This window comes from Arachis hypogaea, chromosome 7, assembly GCF_003086295.3.
Source record: "Arachis hypogaea cultivar Tifrunner chromosome 7, arahy.Tifrunner.gnm2.J5K5, whole genome shotgun sequence".
Lineage (NCBI taxonomy): Eukaryota > Viridiplantae > Streptophyta > Magnoliopsida > Fabales > Fabaceae > Arachis > Arachis hypogaea.
The window spans coordinates 36307789-36316720 of NC_092042.1; the positions used below are offsets into that span (position 1 = coordinate 36307789).

The window sequence follows — 8932 nt, forward strand, 5'->3', positions numbered from 1 at the left end:
TAAGGGTCGATCCCACGGAGATTGTTAGTATTGAAGCAAGCTATGGTCATCTTGTAAATCTTAGTCAGGCAAACTTAAATGGATATAGTGATGAACGAAAATAACACACAGGTAAAGATAGATATACTTATGTAATTCATTGGTAGGAACTTCAGATAAGCGTATGAAGACGCCTTCCCTTCCGTCTCTCTGCTTTCCTACTGCCTTCATCCAATTCTTCTTACTCCTTTCCATGGCAAGCTCGTGTAGGGTTTCACTGTTGTCAGCAGCTACCTCCCATCCTCGCAGTGAAAACTAATGCTCATGCACTCTGTCACAGTGCGGCTAATCACCGGTTTGGTTCCCTCCCCTACCGGAATAGAATCACTCTTTTGTGTCTGTCACTAATGCCAGTAGGTTACAGGTTTGAAGCACGTCACAGTCATTCAATCATTGAATCCTACTCAGAATACCACAGACAAGGTTTAGACCTTCCGGATTCTCTTGAATGCCGCCATCAGGTCTTGCCTATACCACGAAGACTCTGATCTCACGGAATGGTTGGCTCGTTTGTCAGGCGAGCACTCGGTTGTCAGGCGATCAACCATGCATCGTGCAATCAGGAATCCAAGAGATATTCACCAAGCCTCAAATGCTTGTAGAACAAGAGTGGTTGTCAGTCACTTTGTTCATGAGTGAGAATGGTGATGGGCGTCAATCATCACCTTCATCAAGTTGAAGAACAAGTGATATCTTGGAACAAGAACAAGCGGAATTGAATGGAAGAACAATAGTAATTGCATTAATACTCGAGGTACAGCAGAGCTCCACACCTTAATCTATGGTGTGTAGAAGCTCCACCGTTGAAAATACATAAGCATAAGGTCTAGGCATGGCCGAATGGCCAGCCTCCCAATGATCTAAGATAGCATAAAAATGAAGATAGCTACCAAAGTATTTTTTATACAATAGTAAAAGGTCCTACTTATAAGAACTAGTAGCCTAAGGTGTACAGAAATGAGTAAATGACATAAAAATCCTCTTCCGGGCCCACTTGGTGTGTGCTTGGGCTGAGCAATGAAGCAAATTTCGTGCAGAGACTCTTCTTGGAGTTAAACGCCAGCTTTAGTGCCAGTTTGGGCGTTTAACTCCCATTTGGGTGCCAGTTCCAGCGTTTAACGCTGTGATTTCTTGAGGTGACTTTGAACGCCGGTTTGGGCCATCAAATCTTGGGAAAAGTATGGACTATCATATATTTCTGGAAAGCCCAGGATGTCTACTTTCCAACGCCGTTGAGAGCGCGCCAGTTGGGCTTCTGTAGCTCCAGAAAATCCACTTCGAGTGCAGGGAGGTCAGAATCCAACAGCATCTGCAGTCCTTTTTGGTCTCTGAATCAGATTTTTGCTCAGGTCCCTCAATTTCAGCCAGAAAATACCTGAAATCACAGAAAAACACACAAACTCATAGTAAAGTCCAGAAAAGTGAATTTTAACTAAAAACTAATAAAAATATACTAAAAACTAACTAGATCATATCAAAAACATACTAAAAACAATGCCAAAAAGTATACAAATTATCCGCTCATCACAACACCAAACTTAAATTGTTGCTTGTCCCCAAGCAACTGAAAATCAAATAAGATAAAAAGAAGAGAATATGCAATGAATTCCAAAAACATCTATGAAGATCAGTATTAATTAGATGAGCGGGGCTTTTAACTTTTTGCTTCTGAATAGTTTTGGCATCTCACTCTATCCTTTGAAATTCAGAATGATTGGCTTCTTTAGGAACTCAGAGTCCAGATAGTGCTAATGATTCTCTTAGTGAAGTATGATGATTCTTGAACATAGCTATTTATTGAGTCTTGGCTGTGGCCCAAAGCACTCTGTCTTCCAGTATTACCACCGGATACATACATGCCACAGACACATAATTGGGTGAACCTTTTCAGATTGTGACTCAGCTTTGCTAAAGTCCCCAATTAGAGGTGTCCAGGGTTCTTAAGCACACTCTTATTTGCCTTGGATCACAACTCTTTATTCTCTATTTTTTTCGTTTTTCTTTTTCTTTTTCTTTTTTTTTCGATTTTTTTTTTGAATAGCTTTTTCTTGCTTCAAGAATCATTTTTAATGATTTTTCAGATCCTCAGTAACATGTCTCTTTTTTCATCATTCTTTCAAGAGCCAACATTCATGAACCACAAATTCAAGATACATATGCATTGTTTAAGCATACATTCAGAGAACAAAAATATTACCACCACATCAAAATAATTAAACTATTATAAAATTCAAAATTCATGCAATTCTTCCTTTTTCAATTAAGCACATTTTTATTCAAGAAAGGTGATGGATTCATAGGACATTCATAACTTTAAGGCATAGACACTAAGACACTAATGATCACAAGACACAAACATGGATAAACATAAGCATAAATTTTCGAAAAACAGAAGAACAAATAACAAGGAAATCAAAGAACGGGTCCACCTTAGTGATGGCGGCTCTTTCTTGCTCTTGAAGATCCTATGGAGTGCTTGAGCTCCTCAATGTCTCTTCCTTGTCTTTGTTGCTCCTCCCTCATGATTCTTTGATCTTCTCTAATCTCATGAAGGATGATGGAGTGTTCTTGATGCTCCACCCTTAGTTGTCCCATGTTGGAACTCAACTCTCCTAGGGAGGTGTGTAGTTGCTCCCAATAGTTTTGTGGAGGAAAATTCATCCCTTGAGGAATTTCAGGGATTTCATGATGAGTGGGATCTCTTGTGTACTCCATCCTTTTCTTGGTGATGGGCTTGTCCTCATCAATGGGGATGTCTCTCTTTATGTCAACTCCAACTGAATAACAGAGGTGACAAATGAGATGAGGAAAGGCTAACCTTGCCAAGGTGGAGGTCTTGTCCGCCACTTTATAGAGTTCTTGGGCTATAACCTCATGAACTTCTATTTCTTCTCCAATCATGATGCTATGGATCATGATGGCCCGGTCTATGGTAACTTCGGACCGGTTGCTAGTGGGGATGATTGAGCGTTGTATGAACTCTAACCACCCTCTAGCCACGGGCTTGAGGTTATGCCTTCTCAATTGGACCGGCTTTCCTCTTGAATCTTGCTTCCATTGTGCGCCCTCTTCACATATAACTGTGAGGACTTGGTCCAACCTTTGATCAAAGTTGACCCTTCTAGTGTAAGGATGCTCATCTCCTTGCATCATAGGCAAGTTGAACGCCACCCTCACACTCTCCGGACTAAAATCCAAGTATTTCCCCCGAACCATAGTAAGATAATTCTTTGGATTCGGGTTCACACTTTGGTCATGGTTCTTGGTGATCCATGCATTGGCATAGAACTCTTGAACCATCAAGATTCTGACTTGTTGAATGGGGTTGGTAAGAACTTCCCAACCTCTTCTTCGGATCTCATGTCGGATCTCCGGATATTCACCCTTTTTGAGTGAAAAAGGGACCTCGGGGATCACCTTCTTCAAGGCCACAACTTCATAGAAGTGGACTTGATGCACCTTTGAGAGGAATCTATCCATCTCCCATGACTCGGAGGTGGAAGCCTTTGCCTTCCCTTTCCTCTTTCTAGAGGTTTCTCCGGCCTTGGATGCCATAATTGTTATGGAAAAACGAAAAAGCAACGCTTTTACCACACCAAACTTAAAATGTTTGCTCGTCCTTGAGCAAAAGAAGAAAGAAGAGAGTAGAAGAAGAAGAAATGAGGAAGAGGGAGATGGTGGTGTGTTCGGCCAAAGAGGGGGAGAAGTGGTCTTTATGTTGTGTGAAAATGAAGGGTTGAAGAAGGGTATATATAGGAGAGAGGGGGTAAAGGGTTCGGCCATGATGGGTGGGTTTGGGAGGGAAAGTGGTTTGAATTTGAAGGGTGAGGTTGGTGGGGGTTTATGAAGGATGGATGTGAGTGGTGAAGAGAAAGATGGGATTTGATAGGTGAGGGGTTTTTGGGGAAGAGGTGTTGAGGTGATTGGTGAATGGGGGAAGAAGAGAGAGAGTGATGGTAGGGTCCTGTGGGGTCCACAGATCCTGTGGTGTCAAGGAAAAGGCATCCTTGCACCAAATGGCATCAAAATCCACGTTTTGAGCCATTTCTGGCGTTAAACGCCGGGCTGGTGCCCATTCCTGGCGTTTAACGCCAGGTTCTTGCCCTTTACTGGCGTTTAACGCCAGTCTGGTGCCCCTTTCTGGCGTTAAACGCCCAGAAGGGTGCCAGACTGGGCGTTAAACGCCCAACTGCTAGGCTGACTGGCGTTTAAACGCCAGCAGCATCTTCCTCCAGGGTGTGCTGTTTTTCTTCCTGTTTTTCATTTTGTTTTTGCTTTTTTCATTGTTTTTGTGACTTCTTATGATCATCAACCTACAAAAAAGATAAAATAACAAAAGAAAATAATTAATTATAAAACATTGGGTTGCCTCCCAACAAGCGCTTCTTTATTGTCATTAGCTTGACAGAGGACTCTCATGGAGCCTCAGAAATGCTCAGAACCGTGTTGGAACCTCCCAACACCAAACTTAGAGTTTGAATGTGGGGGTTCAACACCAAACTTAGAGTTTGGTTGTGGCCTCCCAACACCAAACTTAGAGTTTGGTTGTGGGGGCTCTGTTTGGCTCTGTTTTGAGAGAAGCCCTTCATGCTTCCTCTCCATGATGACAGAGGTATATCCTTGGGCCTTAAACACCAAGGATTCTTCATTCACTTGAATGATCAACTCTCCTCTACCAACATCAATCACAGCCTTTGCTGTGGCTAGGAAGGGTCTGCCAAGGATGATGGATTCATCCATGCATTTCCCAGTCTCTAGGACTATGAAATCAGTAGGGATGTAATGGTCTTCAATCTTCACCAAAACATCCTCTACAAGTCCATAAGCTTGTTTTCTTGAGTTGTCTGCCATCTCTAGTGAGATTTTTGCAGCTTGTACCTCATAGATCCCTAATTTCTCCATTACAGAGAGGGGCATGAGGTTTACGCTTGATCCTAAGTCACACAAGGCCTTCTTGAAGGTCATGGTGCCTATGGTACAAGGTATAGAAAACTTCCCAGGGTCCTGCCTCTTTTGAGGCAATTGCTGCCTAGACAAGTTATCCAGTTCTTTGGTGAGCAAAGGGGGTTCATCCTCCCAAGTCTCATTTCCAAATAACTTGTCATTTAGCTTCATGATTGCTCCAAGGTATTTAGCAACTTGCTCTTCAGTGACATACTCATCCTCTTCAGAAGAAGAATACTCATCAGAGCTCATGAATGGCAGAAGTAAGTCCAATGGAATCTCTATGGTCTCATCTTGAGCCTCAGATTCCCAAGGTTCCTCATTGGGGGACTCATTGGAGGTCAGTGGGCGTCCATTGAGGTCTTCCTCAGTGGCGTTCACTGCCTCTTCTTCCTCCCAGAATTCGGCCATATTGATGGCCTTGCACTCTCCTTTTGGATTTTCTTCTGTGTTGCTTGGAAGAGTACTTGGAGGGAGTTCAGTAATTTTCTTGCTCAGCTGACCCACTTGTCCTTCCAGATTCCTAATGGAAGATCTAGTTTCAGTCATAAAACTTTGAGTGGTTTTGATTAGATCAGAGACCATGGTTGCCAAGTCAGAATTATTCTGCTTGGAACTCTCTGTCTGTTGCTGAGAAGATGATGGAAAAGGCTTGCTATTGCTAAACCTGTTTCTTCCACCATTATTGTTATTGAAACCTTGTTGGGGTCTCTGTTGATCCTTCCATGAAAGATTTGGATGATTCCTCCAAGAAGGATTGTAGGTGTTTCCATAGGGTTCTCCCATGTAATTCACCTCTTCTATTGAAGGGTTCTCAGGATCATAAGCTTCTTCCTCAGATGAAGCTTCCTTAGTACTGCTTGGTGCATTTTGCATCCCAGACAGACTTTGAGAAATCATATTGACTTGTTGAGTCAATATTTTATTCTGAGCCAATATGGCATTCAGAGTGTCAATCTCAATAACTCCTTTCTTCTGACTAGTCCCATTGTTCACAGGATTTCTTTCAGAAGTGTACATGAATTGGTTATTTGCAACCATTTCAATCAGTTCTTGAGCTTCAGTAGGCGTCTTCTTCAGATGAAGAGATCCTCCAGAAGAGCTATCCAAGGACATCTTGGACAGTTCAGAGAGACCATCATAGAAAATACCTATGATGCTCCATTCAGAAAGCATATTAGTGGGACACTTTCTGATCAATTGTTTGTATCTTTCCCAAGCTTCATAGAGGGATTCTCCTTCCTTCTGTCTGAAGGTTTGGACTTCCACTCTAAGCTTACTCAATTTTTGAGGTGGAAAGAACTTTGCCAAGAAGGCATTGACTAGCTTTTCCCAAGAGTCCAGGCTTTCTTTAGGTTGAGAGTCCAACCATGTTCTAGCTCTGTCTCTTACAGCAAAAGGGAATAGCATCAGTCTGTAGACCTCAGGGTCAACCCCATTAGTCTTGACTGTGTCACAGATTTGCAAGAACTCAGCTAAAAACTTATGAGGATCTTCCAGTGGAAGTCCATGGAACTTGCAATTCTGTTGCATTAGAGAAACTAATTGAGGCTTAAGCTCAAAGTTGTTTGCTCCAATGGCAGGGATAGAGATGCTTCTCCCATAGAAGTCAGGAGTAGGTGCAGTAAAGTCACCCAGCACCTTCCTTGCATTGTTGGCATTGTTGTTGTTTTCGGCTGCCATTTGTTCTTCTTCCTTGAAGAGTTCGTCCAGGTGCTCTAAAGAGAGTTGTGCTTTGGCTTCTCTTAGCTTTCTTTTCAAGGTCCTTTCAGGTTCAGGATCAGCCTCAACAAGAATGCCTTTGTCTTTGCTCCTGCTCATAAGAAAGAGAAGGGAACAAGAAAATGTGGAATCCTCTATGTCACAGTATAGAGATTCCTTTAGGTGTCAGAGGAAAAGAAGAATAGAAGACAGAAGTGGAAAATTCGAACTTAACAAAGGAGATGGAGTTCGAATTTTGCATTAAGGGATAGTGTTAGTCCATAAATAGAAGGATGTGAGAAGGAGGGAAGTCATTTTCGAAAATTAAGTGGAAAATTTAAAAAAAAATATTTTTGAAAAACATTACTTAATTTTCGAAAATGAAAAGGGAAAAGAAATCAAATGAATTTTGAAAAAGATTTTGAAATTAGAAATCAGAAACATTTGATTGAAAACTATTTTGAAAAAGATGTGGTTAAGAAGATATGATTGGTTTTAAAAAGATGTGATTGAGAAGATATGATTTGAAAAACATTTTAAAAAGATTTGATTTGAAAAAAAAACTTGACTTAACAAGAAAAGATATGATTCAAACATTAAACCTTTCTCAACAGAAAAGGCAACATACTTGAAATGTTGAATCAAATCATTAATTGATAGTAAGTTTCTTTGAAAAAGGAAAGAAGTTAATTTTGAAAAAGATTTGATTGAAAAATTGATTTGAAAAAGATTTGATTTGGAAGAAATTTTGAAAACTTAGAAAAAAATTGATTTGAAAACAAAATCTTCCCCCTTTAGCCATCCTGGCGTTAAACGCCCAGAATGGTATCCATTCTGGCGTTTAACGCCCAAAATGCTACCCTTTTGGACGTTAAACGCCCAACCAGGTACCCTGGCTGGCGTTTAAACGCCAGTCTGTCCTTCTTCACTGGGCGTTTTGAACGCCCAGCTTTTTCTGTGCAATTCCTCTGCTGTATGTTCTGAATCTTCAATTCTCTGTATTATTGACTTGAAAAGACACAAATTAAAAATATTTTTGGATTTTTAATAATAAGGACAAACCAAAATGCAACAAGAATCAAATGACAATGCATGCAAGACACCAAACTTAGCAGTTTGTATACTACTGACACTAACAAAACGAAAATGCATATGAGACACACAAAACACTCAAGTCAATAGAATTCAAAGATCAGATCAAGCAAATCATCAAGAACATCTTGGAGATTAATAAGACATATGAATGCATGCAATTGACACCAAACTTATGATGGGACTAGACTCAAACAAGAAATATTTTTGGATTTTATGATTTTTTTTTCAATTTTTTTTTGTGTTTTTCGAAAATTAAGTGAAAAAAGGATATCAAAATTCTTAATGAGAATTCCAGGAATCAGTGCAATGCTAGTCTAAGACTCCGGTCCAGGAATTAGACATGGCTTCACAGCCAGCCAAGCTTTCAAAGAAAGCTTCGGTCCAAAACACTAGACATGGCCAAAGGCCAGCCAAGCCTTAGCAGATCACTGCTCCAAAAGCAAGATTGATGAAAAATCAACAAGCTCTTGTGATGATGAGTTGAAACCTCGGTCCAATGAGATTAGACATGGCTTCGCAGCCAGCCAGATTTCAACAAATCACCATGAAACTCTAGAATTCATCTTCAAGAATTTCGAAAAAAATAAATACCTAATCTAAGCAACAAGATGAACCGTCAGTTGTCCAGCCTAAACAATCCCGGGCAATAACACCAAAACTTGATGTTGCTGCCGGATCTTGGCACTGATGTTACCGAAAGCTTGCTCAAAACTTGAACAATCCCCGGCAACGGCGCCAAAAACTTGGTAGCGCAAAATTGTGAACAATACTTTTTCACAACTCTCATAATCCCCGGCAATGGCTCCAAACACGTGGTGGCTCAATACCATGGCATTACACAACTTCGCACAACTAACCAGCAAGTGCACTGGGTCGTCCAAGTAATAAACCTTACGCGAGTAAGGGTCGATCCCACGGAGATTGTTAGTATTGAAGCAAGCTATGGTCATCTTGTAAATCTTAGTCAGGCAAACTCAAATGGATATAGTGATGAACGAAAATAACACACAGGTAAAGATAGATATACTTATGTAATTCATTGGTAGGAACTTCAGATAAGCGTATGAAGACGCCTTCCCTTCCGTCTCTCTGCTTTCCTACTGCCTTCATCCAATTCTTCTTACTCCTTTCCATGGCAAGCTCGTGTAGGGTT

The 8932-nt window shown here is 40.9% G+C and overlaps 1 non-coding gene across 1 annotated transcript; it reads left to right on the forward strand.

Annotated features, from left to right (window-relative positions):
* The first annotated feature begins 6153 nt into the window (after positions 1 to 6153).
* Positions 6154 to 6261, forward strand: LOC112704854 (small nucleolar RNA R71). Its single transcript, XR_003155455.1, has one exon. It is a non-coding gene; the product is annotated as a small nucleolar RNA R71 (small nucleolar RNA).
* Positions 6262 to 8932: the final 2671 nt, after the last annotated feature.